Source organism: Peromyscus californicus, unplaced genomic scaffold (genome assembly GCF_007827085.1).
Source record: "Peromyscus californicus insignis strain IS unplaced genomic scaffold, ASM782708v3 Scaffold_23__1_contigs__length_62951481, whole genome shotgun sequence".
NCBI lineage: Eukaryota > Metazoa > Chordata > Mammalia > Rodentia > Cricetidae > Peromyscus > Peromyscus californicus.
Window position 1 is genome coordinate 33,583,862 of NW_026294534.1, and position 19,865 is coordinate 33,603,726.

Consider the following 19,865-nt stretch of genomic DNA (forward strand, 5'->3'; position numbering starts at 1 on the left):
AGATGTCAGGAGTTCTTGGAGCTCTGATAATATCCAGTACTTAGTACAACTCAAATGTCTAATAATAGAGGGGCAGATTTAAAAAGTTGCTCATTGAGATAATAGAACATTATTTCCAAAGAAGAAAATACTATCAGTTGATATATGCATGAACCACAACAGCAAATATGAAAATATATCTCTAATGAAGAAAGTAAGACACAGAATGTCATTATATATATATATGTATATACATATATATTTAATATAATACATTATAAAATATAATGTAATAAGTATAAAAATTATATAAAATATAATAAATATATATCTGAAATTCTAAAACAGGCAAAATGGTAATGACAGGAAGAAGATGGATATTCTCCAGGGACATATACAAACATTCCAGGATTTTGTAAGGGGTTATGTAGCATATATTTTGTCATAATTCATTTACCTGTCTACTTAATATGTACATATTTGCATGAAAAAGTGCATCTTTGGAAAGAAAGAAAATACTAGCGTTGCATTTTATATTTATTCAGTAAGGAATAAGACAGTAAGTAGAAGAGGACTATAGTACAATCTGGAACAACATAGCTTGTTTACTATAACCCTTTCTGAATTCAGTGATAGCATGTAGGGTATATTGTAAAGTCAAAATATTTCAAGACTAAAATTATTTTGACTTTTTCATGTTTAAATGGAGAATGTAAAAATACTTTGCTTCATTTTATACATAATTAAAGGCTTAAAGGCAACACCACTCTGTAAGGCCACATCTGAAGCTGCATCAATAATATACCAATGACAATGTCAAGTGCAAGATTTTTAAAATACTTTGAATGATTTATATGACTGTGATAGGATTCAAACACTCAGGTTCTTTGAGACCAGAGAAAGCTCCTGATCTTCATTTGTTAAAAAATCACGTTGGCCCAAGAGATAGCTCAGTCCCTAAAAGAATTTACTGCACAAATGATGATCTGAATTAGATCCCACTACCCATGGCAGTAGGAGAGGACTCATTTATGGCAGTTGACCTCTGACTTCACTCTTACATCACACATATGCACGCACACACACACGCAGGCACGCACATCTCCTAACAACAATAATGATACATCAAAAGTACACATGTTTCTTTACAGCAAGAAAAAAGAAATATGAAAAGGTAACATTTATTAGGTAGTTTGTGATACTAATGATATAAAATATGCTGATGTTTCTTAATATTTTTTTTTCTGTCAAACAAATCTTTACCACAGATCTCCAATCTAGAGGGAGTTTTGGTTAAAGCAAATCTGTACTAGAAAAGAGTATACCAATTAATGATTCAGTGACAAATGATCAGCTCTGGAAGCATATAAGCAATGGCATTCTACTGATTGTTATATGCAAATTATGACAATTAGTGAAAAATTGCTGGCCGTGAATTTGAAGGAGAGTGGGAAGGGCTACGGGAAGGTTTGGGGGTAGGAAAGAGAGCAGAGAAAGGATGTAATTATATTAATCTCAAAAACTAAAAAACAATTTAAAAGAGCTGAAAACTCACTAAATACTTGCCTTAATAAAGAAGAATAGTTCAGCTCTGAAAAGTATTCACTTTTATCTCTAAGTGATCTCCACTGAGATTAGTGTTCTATAGAAAAAATATGATATAATAAAATCTGAAGCATGAGGCATATGAGCCAACAATGCCCATTCTGATGAAGAAAATTTACTAGATGTGTCAGAGTGCTGCATCGACAATAGAGAGGACAAGCTATTAAAATGCTTGAAGAACACAGCTAGCAAGACTCAGCAACTATCTGAGGCAGAAACTTCTCCTAACGGGGCACCACTTAATCAATCAAACTTGGCTTTTTATGTGATATAGGCAGACAGGTAACTAAAAATAGTAATAGAATTGTCAGTGGCTTCCAGAAGGTTAAATTTTGTTAGAAAAGTTGAGTAAGAATAATAAAATAATAGTAAATGAAATACAAGTCAACTAATGTTCCTCTCATGAGTGGTCTCTTTTATATACACATGGTGTTGGTATAATATATTTGCAATATGATTTAGCTGTTAGAAAATTGCATAACAATGTTAAAAGGAAAAAGGTAATCCTAGAAGAAAATGCAATTCTTATAGAGGTTTTGTGGCAGTTGGTCCCCAGTCAAAGGAGAACTGAGTTGACTCTGAAAATGTGAAAGGTATTAATTACATAATGTGCCTAAGTTCTAACTAGCAAGCAAATCCATAAAGACTGATATTTTCAGGGCTGGGAAGATAACTCATTGTTTAAGAGCATGTTCTGATTTTGCAGAGGACCCCAGTTCTGTTTCCAGCACAGATGTCAGTTAAACAAATCCTCCTGTTACTCATCCAAGGGATCTAGTAGCCTCTGGCCTTTGCAGGCACCAGAACACCTGAGCACATAGACACACATATATCCCTAATTAAAAATAAAATACATAATTGAAATGATTAATATTTCCAAACCCTCTTTCCTTCAGTAGTATTTTCCATGTATTGTTATAAACATGGACTTTTTCTTAGGTTTCTAGTTTCTTTATATTAGCCATGTAAATTGTGTTATAGAGCATGCTGCTCTGATAGAGAACAGGAACATACCACACAGAGCAGTAGAACTATTTATAATAAACCTATGATGTCATGGGCAAATCAGGTTGGAGGTCAACAGAACCCAAACCCTTGTAGACATTATAAACATCCCAGGGCATTCAACTAATCAGCTCTTTGAAAACATTTGGATGTGTATCTTGTTTCAAGCCGTTTTATTTTCGATTCTACTCACTTATTCAAAAACCCCCAAATCAAAAATTGCTACACTGAGCCATTGAAGACCCTATAAAAAAAGAAAATGTACTTCATTTGCCCAAAGTTAAATTTGTTCTTCTTCATTCCCTCAAACACAACAGAATCTAATTCAAAAAAATGGGATTTACCCATCATGATATGTAACTTCTTCAGGCCTATAATTATATTGCTTCATTTCTCCAGAATTTTGTTCACTCCCATTTCTAATTTTATTAACACAGAATTAATTTTTATTATACTAATATTATGTAATAATTAATATGATTTTTAACATAGAATTAAAAAGATAAGCTTTTTATCTATTTAATTTGTTTAATTTTCTTATGTCCTGCTGTTTCTGACATGAACAAACCAGAATGAATATGCTTACTCACTTGAACTTCATTTCCAGCTTTCATATTATTTTATATGTTTTGTTTTCCAAATGTATATGAAATGAGTTGACTTTCAGTCAATGTTACAACCTTTTTGACAACTTTGGATTTCATATCATGTATTATCAGTTACATGGCTACATTTAATTGTAATTTGTTACATGTGAGGAAACTTAAATTGTGAGCCATCTTATTGTTTTTATTTTCTGAAGAAGTAGAGAAGTGTTTTTGATGCTGGCATCAAGGAGCTAATTAGAACAATTAAGAGGTGTTGCTCTCCATTGACAGTGAGGTAGTTTCCCAGTATGATGCAGCAGATAAATATCAAGGAATGCAGCCAAAAAGGATCATCTTAATCTTAACTTCAGTGTCATCATTGCTAAGTGATGAGTCATAACCATTGGGAGAAAACTACTCAGCATTTGGAGCATGTAAATCGGCACTGATGTAGACAGCCCACTGATGTAGTCCTCTTTGTTTCTATTCAAAATTTTCTATTACCTTAAATTCTTCTATAACCTCTATTGATGTTTAATGTGTGTGCATTTCCTTAAGGACAAAGGTATAGAATCTTATTAAATTTTTGTTACTTTGATTCAATTATAGGTACTGTTGTCTACTCCTTTCTTATTTAAAAACGAATGGTGACTATGAATCTTTATTTGTAATAATTATGTTTACTTTTTACATGTGGTGTGTGTGTGTGTGTGTGTGTGTGTGTGTGTGTGTGTGTGTGTGTGTGTATGTTTATCAGTATGTGCACATGTACGCAGATGCCTGAGGAGGCCAGAAGAGAGAGCTGGAGCCCTGAAACTGGAATTACAGGTAGCCACCTGGTGTCAGTTCTGGAAACTGAACTCTGGTCCTCGGAAACAGAAACAAGCAGTCTTAACTGTTGAGCCATCTCACTAGCCATGACTTCATGAATCTTGTAATCTACTGCAGGTGATATTTCATATGAACACATCCAAATTAAAAAATTAACTAATGCATACAGGGTCTGATCCAGCTGATAGTTGAGCCCTCTCTCCTCCAGGCATGACCTCATGGATTTTATAATCTAGTGCAGGTGATATTTCATATGAACAAATCAAAATTTAAAAATAACGAATACATGCAGGGGTTTGCTTTAGAGTAGCTAAAAAAAATAAATGTTAGCTGTTGCTTTTCTATATTCAGAAGCCAGTGGGACAGAGAAACTTGACTAAAAATATCATAAGCATTAGCTGGAAAGTATAACCTTTTTCTCCAATGCATTATGCTAGAAAGGCGCCTGATATGAGGGCAAATATCGATGCAATGGAGTATTTCTGTTTTTTTCCTATGCAAACAATATACTTGAGCTTTGTTTGGAATAATCAATAGCAAGCAAATTGCTTGACATGAGAAAGTAATGGAAATGTGGAAGTGGAGGACTTTTCTGTAGAAAGGTGAGAAGGGTCTTGGCAGCATGAATCTCCCCCAAAATAATCATTCCTCACACTGGAAATGATGCAGGAAAACTAGGATAATCTATCTCTTGCAGGTAAGCAGACCATAAACTTTTAAAATTGTTTTACTCACTGCCACATGATGGGGAAAGATTAAAAATATGAAACCTTTCATATTAATTACAATTTTGGAAAATTCTCATGAGAGTACTCCATTTTTGTGGTCACAGGCCTCTGGGGAAATGATGCAATTTAAGATTTAGTACGTTAGGATGCAGTACAGAAAAAAAGACTGTAGAGGTCACATGAAATAGAGAAGAGCAAGGATCAATAATTTAGTAGGGACAGAAAACTGTAATAGAAGAAGAGATTTTATCAGAATATATGTGATTTATACCACAGTTTTCAAACAAATACTTAGCAGAAAACTCCAGAGTTGATGGAAAGACAAAAGGGTAGATCAGTGATTAAGAAATAAGTGCTTTAGGGAATGGGGCTCTATCACATCTTCTTATGGAGTAGAGGATAACCAAGAAGTCTTTGTGAAACATGAGAGATGAAAACAAATATTTGGGCTAGAATATGACATGACTTCCAAGAGACTCACACAGAGCTCGATGTAAATACACATAGGGAAGAAACAATCTGAACTATGTATTCATGGAATATGTGCTCACTGATTGCTTCCTAAGGGTGCTGATGTAAGCAGCATTTAGTGGAAATATTCCCACATATCCTACTTCTAATCTATGTTTAGAACTCATATTTTTCTCGTGGCCTTCATGTCAATCACTAGAACTTGAACAACTCAAATGTGTGTAAAGTACTTCCTTTCTTATGTGCACATGGATAACAGAGTAATTTACTCCTAATCAACAGGTTCAGATATCAAAATTTAATATTGTAATCCATGAATTGTGTGTGTATTTCATTGCATATTCCTGGTTCTCCATTTTGGATATTATATGTGTAAAAGTGTGTATATGCTTGCCTACGCAGGAGTGTATAGAGGCCAGAGGAGGATGTTAGGATGTCTTTCTCAATTGCTTCTCATTTTATTTGTTTGAGACATGGTCTCTTACTAAACTAGAGTTTGGTATTTTGGCTAGACTTGCTGGTCAATGAGCTCTGGGATCCCCTCGTCTACCCTGACCTCCCAGGGCCGGCATCACAACAATGTACAGCCACATCCAACCTTTCATGTGAGTACTGAGAATCTAATTCAGGTCTCCATGCTTTCACAGTAGGTACTTCACCCACTGAGCCATTTTCTTTGCATTCATTCTGGCTTTAAAACAAACAAACAAACAAACAAACAAACAAAAAAACCCAATTTGATATTTAAGTAAGTCAGAGTTTCTAAGAGGGGCTAAAGGCATTGTTCATGTTGAGCAAAACAGAATACACATAGCCAAGCACACTGAAGATGAGTATATGCAACAGACAGTAATGATTATCTGAGTGTTTTAGAGCTAGGGGCTTTATATCAATCAAGATATCTTTTGCTACTATTTTCCTACTTGTGTATCTACTTAGAGTGTCTTGTGGGATAAAAATCTATAGGGAAAAATCAGTCACCACTAATTGTCTCTGCATATCATAAGTCATTTTATAGTTTTGTAAATTTTTTAGCTCCCATTAATGTCAACCGTTGGGCCATTAACCGATACGTTCTTTACTACGATCCTTCTGGATAAATAGTATTATACATTTCGTATGAAGAAACAGTGGGGCTATGTTACTCATCCAAGTCATTGTAATGTTATAACTAGTATGCATTTTATTTACCATCTAAGACATTGACCCCATTATCTAGTATTATAAACGTATTTTTAGAAGTGATGCTTTGTGTCAGTTTAGTTGAGCCAATGTGTATTTACCATCTGTCACTGCTGTTTGGAATGGTGATACACGTGGAGTTAAGACACTGTCCCCTCACAGTCAGACAGTCCTACTCTTTCTACCAGTCATCTCTATTGCTGCTGAAAGTCTGACTTTGCCAGCCTTGATTTTGGACAGTGAGTTGCTGCTGAGGGTAAAAGTCTGTTTCCTTCTGGGGAGAGAGATGGCTGATGGGACTATGGCAACCTATGTAGGTCTGGAATTGAGTGGGAGCAAAGCAACTTGACCCAAAGGCCACCAACCTATTCTTCCACATGGTCTCTTTCAGTTTACAGTAGTGAAAATGGATATTTCTGTTAAGGGCCCTTAAAATATAAACATACATAATTTATTAGTTAAAATTATGCTGTTCAACAAGAAAAAACAACTCATGAGTGTGTGACCATTATTATTCATCAAAGCATTTAGTATTTGCTAACAATTGTAAACCTTAAATATTTATTTGTACAAAAATATGTGTGTGTCTTTGTTTGTGTTTCTAAATATATTTCTAAAGCTTCTAACATCTTAAAATGTGTATCTCCTTGCCTGGAATCCCCTGCTATATTCTAGCTATATCATATCTGAAATGATATAGGTTATTTAGAAGTAAAGATCCTCAGTCGCTGCTGGATAATTGAAAATAATTATTTTAAACAAAACAAACAGTTCTGCTCACATATATTTGACATTTTGATTCTCAAAGTCTAGCATTCCCTAAGAAATAGACTTAAATCCTACAGCCAGTTGGCTTCCAGCCTCGGTGCATTCATTTAAATTTTAGTAACAATATTGTAACTATGTTATAAAGTTTATAACTCATAGCTTTTTAGTGGAGTCGTATAGAACCAGAAACAGCATCATAATTGTACAGAGGGGACATTAAGTAGGCTGACCGGAGTGAAATCATGTAGAATACCCTCGGTTACACTCTGCAGCTTTAACTGCTTGCCTTAGACTTGCATGACTCAGTGAGGTGACTTTTTTCTCCAGGCAGGTGTAAAATTGACAAAAGTGCACAACAGCTGTGTGGCTACATTGCAAAGACACCAACTTCTGGCCCTGGTGTTTTACAATGCTAAAAAGGCAAACAGGCAACCTTCAGTTCACCTTTGATTTATATGGAAGTTATTACCTACAGCATCTGCCCTTGCAACACCACTGAATTTAATTTCCCCAAATTTCCTGGTAATCATATATATTGACCTTGAGAGAACAGATTTCTTTCATACTTTCCTTAAAAGTAAGGTGATCACCCAATCCCTGAATGTGAAATTATTGTCCTTTTCTCTATGGTGGCCTTTGAAGGTAGCTGGCTAAAGAGTTGGGAAGGTTTTAATGCCTTTACTTGGCATTGATCACTGGGAAAATGGAATTCTAGCATTTTTTCCTTGAGATTTTGTACACTAGACAATCAAATGCAAAAGTTGAACAAAGATAAATGCTCTATTTGTGGGAAGGCTATGTGGAAATGGAAGCTTTTTAATCACTGGAAAGACCTACCATGTCATCCCCTTCATTTCCCCACAAGCATAAGGGTTGCTCCCTCTGGTATAATCTTAATTTTTTTTCCTGTCCAGAACAGACTTAAATGAGACCAGATGTTGGCTGTCCAGTAATATTTGTGTCATTTCTCAGTTGGAAAACTAGCATTCTCTTTTTCTAACTTCACAAAAAATTCCCACTTCTTTCTAAAATAACAACAAAAGGTAAAACTGAATTTAACCAATTTTATTTCAGCACTGTTGCATGCTAACATTAATCATGGTCTTCTGCCAATTAGTAAGATATATGTGACCATTGAGACTACCCTCTACTGCCTTCAATTTTGTAATATGAAAGCTTAGAGGCTGACCAATATTTTATATTATATGAAAATCATGATATGTGTTCATAGTTATTTTATAGAAATCAAGCTGTGAAAGGTTTGACTTGAGTGTTTCTATGTGTAAAGTCATTGTATGGCAAGCCTCATATCCAGCTATCATCTTAGCAGTTATAAGATGCTGTTTCACTAGAGGAGTAGAACCATGAAACCAAAGAGAAAGTCACTGCAAATAGTAAATTCAGTCTAAAATAATGAAAGTGTCAATTGGCAATATGATACAGGTTCTAAACATTTATCTGGTAAGTTTATGTATTGTGCATTGAACACATAATTTATAACCATGCATGAACCAAGTAAATTACATCATTATTTATTGGGAAACAATTTCAAATATTGATTAAGTTTATTTAATTTATATAAATGAGTGCTTTACTTATATGTATATATGTGCACCACATGCATGCCTGGTGGCCACGGAGGTCAAAGGGGCTGTTAGAGCACCCTGAATCCTGGAGCTAGGGATGGTTGTAAACTATCATGTGGGTGCTGAGATTGAATTAGGGTCCTCTGCAAGAACAACACTTGTTTTTAACTGCTGAATCATCTCTCCTCAAATAGTGCTTAAGAGCATGGGTATAAAAGAGAAGCAGATCTGCTCAACAGGGTCAAAGAAGTATCTAAACAATATTCAAAACTATATAGGAAGAAATTATGGTAGTATTTGGCTAACAAAGTATGTTTAACACAGTGTGCTTTCTTTTCCCCCACAGATGCAAACTTCATGTGGCAAATAACAGATGATTCATTTCTTGTCGTTCTAGAGGCAGGAAACCCAAGAGCAATCTGGTGGTTGGTTTGGTGTCTGCTGGGGCTTCTGTCTTTGTCTTGCAGGTAGCAGTTACTTGCCAAGTCTTTATGAACTCTTACTTTTTGGTGGGTCCATTTCTGGTGCCTTTGTTTATCCTCAGTTTCATCTTCTTGCAAGGTATCAGTTATATAGATCCCAAAATAAGGACCTTATTTAGATCTTTAGAGGCCTGCCTGCTAAATACCATCACATTCTAAGCATCTAGGGGTGAGGAATTCAGTGTATGGATTTTGGGAGGCCATGATCCGTATATAACCCTGCCATGAATCCAGGCTGAAGTGAGGCATGCCAATTGGTTTTGGAATAATAGATGCCTCCTTTGACCTGTGCTTTGTAAGTCCCAGAAACTAGAAACTTCCCTGTGAGGTTTTCAATGGATTAATGAAATACTGAAATGACTAAGGTTGCCTTGAATTAACTGGGATTGATTTCTGCTGTGTAAAAACATACCTATTTACTGAAGCTATACAGAAACAGAAAAGTGGCTTTTCTCTGGTTTACCCCCAGTGACCTGAGATAATACCAGCTACTTATACACTGTGTGCAGTGCCTGCACACCCTAGAGTACTGAGCCATAAATAACTGAAGGAAATTCAGGTTAATTGAACAAAATCAATTTATTGAAAAGTTTCAAGGAACTTGGAATTTATGGAAAGCTGTACAGAGAAGAGAGAAGCAAAAAATTCCAGAGAGAAGAAGCAGAGATGGGGGCAAAAGAGCAGACTTACAGTTGAAAGAACTTGGAAAAGATTCTGAGAATACGATCCAGGTAAATGCAAATACAAGGACTCAAGTCTCTGTATTACTCGTGCATCATTTGCAGAAACCTTTCCTGAGGAGTCTAGAATGGAAAGGAAGGTACTGACATTTGACTCTGTGCTAGATGATTTTCCTGTGAAGTTTCCTCAACCAGATACCATACACAACGGAGCCGAAATGACTATTCTGTGGAATCCACCAATATCATTTGAAAGGGGAAAGGAACAGAGAAGCCAAAATGGGACAGCACTCACCGTGCTGGCCCATTAAAAACATCCAGTTGAACAGCTGTTGCTGATTTTCCAATAATTACCAGTTATGTTTCAGACCAAATGAAAATTACCCAGGAGGCTGAGGAAAGGAAAGGTCAACATTGCCTAGGATAGTTGGATATGGTTTGGTAGCAGATGGCAGATGTGCGAAGACCTTGAAAGATGCCTAGGATCTGAATCATCAGATCAGGAGAAATAGCATGATACAGGGAGGGTAGCATGGCTGCATGGACATGCACATGAGAATGATGGATATAGAGAGGGGAAATGCAAACTCCTTCTGGCAAGTTCCACCAGATCAGTGAAGGTATTTCCAGGGGGAACTGCATAGAAAAACTCGTACGTTTCCGCAAGGAGGATTTTGATTTATTAGCCAAAAGAAAGTCACTGAAGGTTTTTTAGCCGTCATTTCCCAGTGGCCCAACATCTCCTTTGTTTGAAATTTCGAGACAGCCCAGCAGAAGTTGTTCAGGGGCCTGGGAACCTCAGCTGTCATCAATTTTGCTTTTAGCTACTGTTAATAGGTTTTCTTATACCTAACATTTTTTTCCTTTGAAAATCTTACTTCCTTTTTTATTTTTTTCCCAATTTTAAAATAATATTGTGTCTCCTATTTTTCTTAATTTAAAGTGACTTGAAAGATAGTTTACCTTATCATATCATAGAGTAAATTTATTTTGAGTTTTTTCTAAATAAGGTTTTTCTATTGTATGTAGTGGTTTTGCTATAAAACAGAAACAACACAAATAAGAATAATTTAGTTGGAATTTTCATGTCAGTGGGGACATATCAGCCCTTTAAGACTGCCACAAAACACTGATTCATGTAATTTTTATGCTGTGTATTTTTTTTGCAATTTTATCATTTTATCTTTAAGTATTTATTTTCAAATATACCTTACTTTATAGAAAGTTTCTTGTGAATATGTTTACAGTGTATGCATACATGTCCTATATGCACATGTGTACCTGTGCATGCAGAGGGTAGAAGAGGGTGTCAGATGACCTGTTCTGTTTCTCCCAACCTTATTCTATTAAGGGAAGGTCTTTAACGGAACCTTGGGACTCAATGTTTCTGCCTAGATTGGCAGATAACAAACCCCAGTACTCTTCCTGATTCTGTCCAACAGTTCCAGGGTTACAGGTGGGCATCTGACCACACTTGGCATCCCAAAACAGGCCCCCAGGCCTGTTTCACAAGTGTGCTTATTCACAGGGCCAATTCTCCAGTGTTTACAGAAATTATGAGGGTTTATTTATGTACACAGATTTTGATATATATGGTTAATTGTGCTCATGTGGAACTCAATAAAGATCTATGAATTTTAAGTTTAAGACAGATTCACTCTTGCCATTTTTGGAAAAATAATCAAAGCAACTCAACAATGACTTTTATAACTCCTACCCTCTCCCTATATTCCACCTTTCACTCTGCACATATTCTTAGTGGATCTCACTAGACTGCAGTAATCATTCTCATAAAACCATTATTGACTCAAATGCTATTTTATCAAAAATACATTCAAATTGCATTATGGATGAGATGGTTCATCTCTATTGAGTAGAAGATCTTGACTCTTGTACACCTTAAATTTAAAAAATACTGTTATAAGAGAGGTCTATGATCATTGTGAAGTTACCATGTTATCACCAAGCCCTTATATCAGTAAACAGTAGAATTCAATAGTTCTCCCAGGTTCCTTGAACTTTCCCACCCACACATTGTTACATATCCAATAATCGATACTAGTTTGCATGCTCTACTTTTTGTTTCATTCATGAGGATTGCCTCTTTTTTGAAGCATTAATTTCAATTTTAAGTGAAACATAAACATATAAAACCTATACATACTAATGGATCAAGTTCCATAAAGACCGATGATGCACTCGGCATGATACCAGTACCACATTGCTGTGACATTACCACGTGGACCTTACCTTTCTGTCTGTGTACTCTTTGAGGGAAATCAGGAAAGGCTCACCAACACCCTTCCCAACACACATAGATTTTAGTTATATTAGGATTTTGTCAATCTTACCTGCAGTTTTTGCAGTATATCACTTAATTTCCTAATCCCCAGTAGATTATGTAGAAATTTCTAACCCAAGTTTTTTTTTACATATTTTGCAAATCAATGAAGTATATATAATTACTACATTCTTTTTGAATACTTACAACCAACATCTTATTTATTATATTAGGAACACACATTTCTTAAGAGTACATTATTTTCAAAAATTGTACAGCTTAGAAAGTTTCAGCTCCATTGATTTCTATAGCTCTCTTGTGTACCACACAATTAAAAAATAACTTTAAGCAAGTGGCAAATTGTCATTAAGATGTTACAGTAAGCATTTTTCTTTAAAATCAAGGCCTTTGATAATTTTTTATATATTTTTAAGTTTTGGACTTCTCCCTTTCCTATTACGTATAAGACCATTTGACTAAATCTACCCTTATTCTCCCTATCAAAATGAAAATAAAAGAGTCAGTTCAAATGCAACCGAAAGGAGGATAATTTAGCGTTTTTATAATTCCACAGTTTCAGTAAATGGACTGAACAATGTGACAGTTTTCTTAAGATACAGCTCACATAATCAGTATGAGAAATAGTTGATTTAATTTTAAATAGGAATGTGCAATTATATTACAGAAACGAGGAAGAGAAAAAATTAAAAGCTTCAGTAGTCTAGCCACACCATGTAATTTCCCCTACATACAATATATGTAACAATTATTGAAAAATTCATTGAAAATATTGATGCTGTTGCTCTGCATCACCAGAATGGAATTTACAAGCCAAACTATTCTGTTGCGTATTATAAGAAGTACAACCCTTCTGATCACCAGTTGTTTCTCTGAGTACTTGTTTTAGTCAGAAAGCTCAGAAATACAACAAAGCATTCTTTCCATCTTAGATCCAACTATGACCTGTCTGCAAGGTGTTCTTGGCCACCAACCTACTCCCTTGCCCTATCATTTCCTGGCTACTGTTTAAAATTGCCTCCAATTCAAATAACACAATGGAGTCAGTCAATAACCATCAAGAATTCAGAGGATAGAAACTGTTAGTTTTGGTTGAAGTGACTGTGTCAGTGGCCATTGTTATTATTACCATGAAGTCAGGGGGAAAATGTTACAATGATAATAGATTTTAATGAATGTTGTCAAAGATGCAAGCCAGCTAGCCAGCCAGAAAAAAAGTCAATAACTATTTGGATTTTACCAAAGATCCTTTAAAAAGTTGTATGGAAACCTACTACTGTAGATTCCATATATATGGAGATATATATAAAATGGAGGTATCCAACAATGCAGGTGACAATACCTCTACAAGACATCACAAGCTAACAAATAAAAAGCCCAGTTCTAGGAATTTGTTCCTTCCTTTGGTGTTTTAAGCCAGTGAGTTACAATAGACCACCAAATGTTATAGGCTATTTTCAATGTATGACCCTATTGATGAAGACACCACATACATGAGTTATAGAACATGAATATAGCATGATGGTACTGACCTGGAAGCTTCATCCCTACTGGCTAGCTTTTATAGTTCTGCAAGGTGTTAAGCATGTTCCCTGAGGATAAAAACAATCATCAATCTTGCAGAACTGTGAACCCTACGAGCAAGAGCAATAACTGATCTGGCAACACATCATGGGGGATAAACAACCATTTTCTGTTTGTATTTAAGGCCCATTCTACAAGATAAAACTCATATCTGACAACATTATCAAGCCAAGAACCTGTGGCTAGATAGGTCATATGCTTTAAGGGAGACCTACCTATTTTGCTAAAAGGATATAGTAGGGAACCAATTTCTAAAGACTTACTGTTATAGGCATAGGTTAATGCATCTCTCAACCTACATCAGAGAGGCTTCTATTTGCAACTGATGATGATTAACAAATAGTCTCTCACCATGTAAAAATGAAAAATACAAGAGAATGAAGACTGCTCAGGTCTAATTGTAACGTATGTACCATACCTCCTCCTCTAATAGTTCGGGGATTATTATGGAGCAGGGGACAGAAAGAACCTAAGAGCCAGAGGTTATAGGTAACTATAAATAAACAGTGTTTTCTGTACACAGGAGGGCAGCAGCACACATGAATGCAGAGCTATTGTAATAACATACAAGGAATTGTGCCAGATCAAAACAGACCAAATCCTGGCATAGAGAAGTCAGGATGATATTAAGCCCTGCTTCGAGCTATTGACAATTGATGGCTGTTTGGATGAGGAGAGTCAGTTTGCTTGAGGAGTGTAGTCCCTGATAAGTCAGCCATACCCCAGCAGAAGGCCACATATAAAATATTTTAAAAACAGCATAAATCGGACATGATAAGTGAAAATAAATTGGACACAAAATTATGTAGGTAGGGATGCTGATGGGCAGATTTGGAAGGACTTTCGAGAGGTGGTTAAGATTATCAAAACACATCAAATTAAATTCTCAAAGAAACTAAATATGAAAAATGAGTCTATTATATGTTTAAAAATAGGTAAAGGCTGTAGATAAAATACATTTAACCATGACAGAATATTTGATATTGTGTTCACCTACTTTGGTACACAGGTGTCCCTGATACAATGTTAACTTTAAGTTGATTGTGGCTTTTGTAAACTTGAATTTGTATCTATACATCTTTAGAGAGGACATACAGTTTATTATATATATATACATTTATATATTATATATAATTAAATTATAAATAATTAAAATATGTATTGCATATGTATGTTTATATATAAATTATATAGGTATATGTGTGTATATAAACATGTCTATATCTATCTATCTATCTATCTATCTATCTATCTATCTATCTATCTATCTATCTATCTGTCTATCTATTGTTGGGACCAGCCAACCTGTCGACAGCACCTGACTAGGGGAGAGAGGATTAAGAAGAGACAAGACAGGAGAGATTTGGAGGACTGTCAGTGAATACTGCAGCCCTGAATTTATTTCTCATGACTTATATACAGAAAGTAAGGAGGCAAAAGGTCCTCCTTATCTTAAGGACACCATGGTTCAAGGAACAGACAAATGTAAATACCTCCTTAATTCTCAGGACATCTGGTAACCAACACCTTTGGCAAAACATCCTGTTATTGAGACCTGAGTAGCAAAAACAAGCTTGAACTCTCTGACCCTAAGTCAAGATGGAATCAAGCCACAAGATGTAGTCACTGTGGGCTCCCAAAATCAATCAGTATATATATATATACACATGTATGTATATGTGTGTGTGTGTGTGTGTGTGTGTGTGTGTGTGTGTGTTTGGGAGAGAGAGAGAGAGAGAGAGAGAGAGAGAGAGAGAGAGAGAGAGAGAGAGAGAGAGAACCCGTAATTTTTAAGAGAAATGGGTATAATCCCTACTTTCCCTGCTGTAGAAGCTGAGGTAGGATAGAGCTTATTTTCTACTTTTACTTTCTCTTTGATGGTTGCATAAAACAGGAATGATGTACTAGCTATAATTGGCTATTCTTTGAGAAGATGAGTGCATCAAAATCACATATTTAGCATGCATTGATAGATTGCCTCTCATTAATTTTTAATTATCATGTACATTACTTGGTATGAGTATTTTTTAGCAACACTATATATATTTTCCAGACTCTACTACTGAATCTACTTGAGTGCCAAGTTTATTTTCAATATGCCATTATGCCTGCCATATGAGGATTATAATAAGAGTAATAAATAGACAGTGAATCATGGTATCAACCGGTAGCTCTCATTTACTGAGTTCTCCCATTATTGCAGGCATAGTATCAAAGACCTCCTATAAGATAGCCATTGTCCATAGTTTTTATGTGGGAAAACAAAGGTACATAGAGTGAATTAATTGATTAAGTTAGATTTTGTTAAAGAGAAGATTCTGTTACCAGGAAAAAGAAAAGAAAAAGCATTAAGAAGTCATATCTTTGGAATGAGATGCACTCTCATTCCGTAATTTTGTAATTAGTAGGCCACAGCAGTAGTCTGAGCATATCTTCCTTTTTTTTTTTTTTTACTTAATTTAAAACTTTGAGAGCTTTTGCTTCTGTTTTTATCCTTATTGCCCATGAACCTCTCATTCATGCTAATACACGGGTAAAGAATAATTGCAGTGGTTAATATATCTCTTATTCCCTTGATCTAAGAGGATTACTTTTGTATAAGAGAATGTGTGAGTCAGGGGCTCTTTCTCCAAGTGGGAAATCACTAAGGGTGGAACTATGAAGAGATTTCATAGTGTATGCTTTATGATAATTTATAACATTTGCACAAATGCATATTCTCCATGGTAGAGCAATTACACAGGTAGTGGATCTCGTATCTGAGAACATAGCATATATGGCCTGCAGCTTTTCATGTGCACTTGATTTCTCTTGATTTATTAATGATAATTTCTGGTTTAAGTGATTCTTCTTGCTACATATTTCCTTGAGTCTCATTGTGGACGAACCTTAGTCTAACAGTTCCTATACTCAGATTTTCTCATGATACCTCTAAATTCTACTTTGTTTAGCACAGGGTATCTTCTGTTTTGTAACCAATGGTGATAGTATCTTTAAACAGCACGGAAAAATAAGATTGGAAGCAGAAGCACACTAAAGGACACCAAGAAACTGGTTAACAATGAATAAAATCACAGGAAAAACTAAAACCAATTAACTCTCTATTCCTGCAGGCGGTTTGAAACACATTCTGACATTTCCAGAAGCAAAAAAACAACTTCTCTCCAAAGCTGTATCAGACACTATACTAACGGAAACACCGTGGTTCTTCAAGTGACAGGTAATTACTTACAATGATATTAAAATTTTAAAATGATACTTAAAATGGAAATGAATATAGGACTACAAAGCCACTACTGCTCTCAGTTTATAAATTTACTTATCTTTGTAATTTAACGACATAATATTATTTTCACCAATGAATGTTAAAAAGTTCTCCTCCTAGTTGCCATGAAATTTGCTTTTAATTATGGCTGTGTTTGGAAGTTTCTTCACTGGGGGAAAATGAAAGCCAGGTTGGCTTTAGGTAACTGTGGCATGCTCACGAGGACACTGCATAAATCACAAGAGCTTACATATTACAGCAGGAAATAATCTGTTACTGTTAGTCCTATCCTATTACGAGGGCAGGTGAAACAGGTATGACTATTTTAATAATGAATACTGTTGCAATTGTGAAAGTAGCTTAGCCTCTGTAAGTCCCAAACAAAGGCAAACACAAACACAATGGGTAAAGATTTGCACAATCTGAGACTCCGTGGTCAATAGACAGACTAGTATTTCTCCCTTCTGAACATCTATACCTACAAAATAATTCTCTTTGTGCAGTAAGTCTGTCTGGGAAAGAGGACATCCATTTAACATCCGCCCTCTTATTTTATGGTAAATTGGAATAACCAAAAGGAGTTTTAAATTTATCTTATATATAACAAGGTTGTCAATACATTCAAAATAACTGACAACTTTTGTTAGTCACTGTAGTTTGAAAAAAAAAGTATTAAACCAACTGAAAGCACTTTCCTTCTCATTGCAAGGGTCCACAGTTATGATGACTATAAAATATGTAAATAGTTCCTCAAAACTTCAGAGCTGACTACTTCTCCTACAATGTTCAAATCATTACAAATAGTGAAAGTGTATTTTAAAATGAAAAGACTTCATTGTCACAAATCATTGTTGAGTAAGGATGGGTGACAGGAAGTATGTGATAAGCTCCAGTAAAAGAAGCTAGCTCCCCATAGTAGACCAACTTCAGTTGTACTTGTATTTGAGTAGTAGTGATGTGGAGTAATTTGGTTCTTGGATCCTCAATGATTCTTTTTAATGTGTAAAATGAGGAGAAGTAAATTGACACTCAGGAGATAATCAGAGAAATAACACATCTGTATGACTGCTGACCATTTGAACTTGGGTATTCATGTCCAGGTAAAAGAGAATGGCATAGAAAAAAATTACAGCTACAAATTTTATTTTCCTCACTTCCTTTTTTGTCTCTGGAAAACACTTCATTCCCTGAAGGAAGAGTAATAGTTTAGGCTGTAAAGAGATAGAAACAAAAATGAAAGCAAAATATACACTGGGATGAAATTATACAAAAATGATTGAAAGTCTCAAAAAAAGGTGTTTTCATGATGTCATTGTTTTTTACCACTGAGTAATACTCCATTGTGTAAATGTACGACATTTTCTCTATCCCTTCTTCAGTTGAGGGGCATCTAGGTTGTTTCCAAGTTCTGGCTATTATGGATAACACTGCTATGAACATAGTTAAGAAAATGTCCTTGTGAAATAGATGGAACTAGAAAAAAAAAATCCCGAGTGAGGTAACCCAGACCCAGAAAGACAAACACGGTATGTACTCACTCATAAGTGGATATTAGACATAAAGCAAAAGATAACTAGGCTACAATCCACAACCCCAGAGAAGCTAGGTAACAAGGAGGACCCTAAAAGAGATATGCATGGATCTCCCTAGGAAGGGGAAATAGATAAGAGATCCTGAGTAAATTGGGAGCCTGAGGGCCAGGAAGAGAACATGAGGGAACAATGGGATGGTCCCTGAGGAGAAACAGAGAGGGAGAGCAAGGAAAGAGATTCTTGATAGAGGGAGCCATTATGGGATTAGGGAGAAATCTAATGCTAGGGAAATTCCCAGGAATCCACAAGGATGACCCCAGTTAAGACTTCAAGCAGTAGTCGAGAGAGTGCCTGAACTGGTGTTTGTTCCCCTGTAATCAAATTGATGTCTAATCAAATTGTCATCATAGAACCTTCATCCAGTAACTGATGGAAGCAGATGCAGAGAGCCACAGCCAAGCACTAGGCAGAGCTCCCAGAGTCCAGTCAAAGAGTGAGAAGAAATGAGCAAAGATCATGATGGAGAAACCCACGGAGACAGCCGACCAGAGGTAGTGGGAGTTCATGGACTGTGGACTGACCACTGGGAACCTGCATGGGACCGAACTGGGTCCTCTGAATGTGGGTGACAGTTGTTTGCCTTGAACAGTTTGTGGGGCCACTGACAGTGGGACCAGGATTTATCCCTAGTGTATGTACTGGCTTTTTGGAGTATCCCTTCCTATGGTGGGATACTTTGCTCAGCCTTGATACAGGGGAGAGTGGCTTGGTGCTGCCTCAACTTGATATGCCAGACTTTGTGGACTCCCCATGGGAGGCCTTACCCTCTCTGAGGAATGGATGAATTGTGGGGTGGGGGGGGGAGGTGGAGGTTTAGCGGGAGAAGGGGAGGGAGGGGGAACTGGTTGGTATATAAAATGAAAACTAAAATTAAAAAACAGTGTTTTCCTTTTTATCCTTTGAAAGCCTTTTCTTTTGTTAAGGTTCTCAGTATAACACCTTTTCTTATTCCTGGAGAGGCTGTCATCCTCTTTTCTTGGGATTTTGTTTTCAAGTTTGCATGAAAACCTGAAATTAAGAATGAATATTCCAGTTTATGTTTTGGTGTTTAATTTCTTTAGTAAAGACATACAAGATACCCAGGGTAGTGGTGCATGTGTTCCATCCCAGCACTTGAAAGGTTGAAGCAGGAGGACTTATGAGTTCAAAGCCAGCCTGGTTTACACCATGAGTTTCAGAACATCCAGGGCTACATAGAAAGACTCTGTCTCAAAACAGCAC

The 19,865-nt window shown here is 36.0% G+C and overlaps 1 long non-coding RNA gene across 1 annotated transcript; it reads left to right on the forward strand.

Annotated features, from left to right (window-relative positions):
• Positions 1 to 326: 326 nt before the first annotated feature.
• On the forward strand, positions 327 to 19,397 carry LOC128119069 (uncharacterized). The gene is made up of 5 exons (XR_008221438.1): positions 327 to 5,811; positions 9,140 to 9,209; positions 16,901 to 17,007; positions 18,432 to 18,578; positions 18,995 to 19,397. It is a non-coding gene; the product is annotated as an uncharacterized LOC128119069 (long non-coding RNA).
• Positions 19,398 to 19,865: the final 468 nt, after the last annotated feature.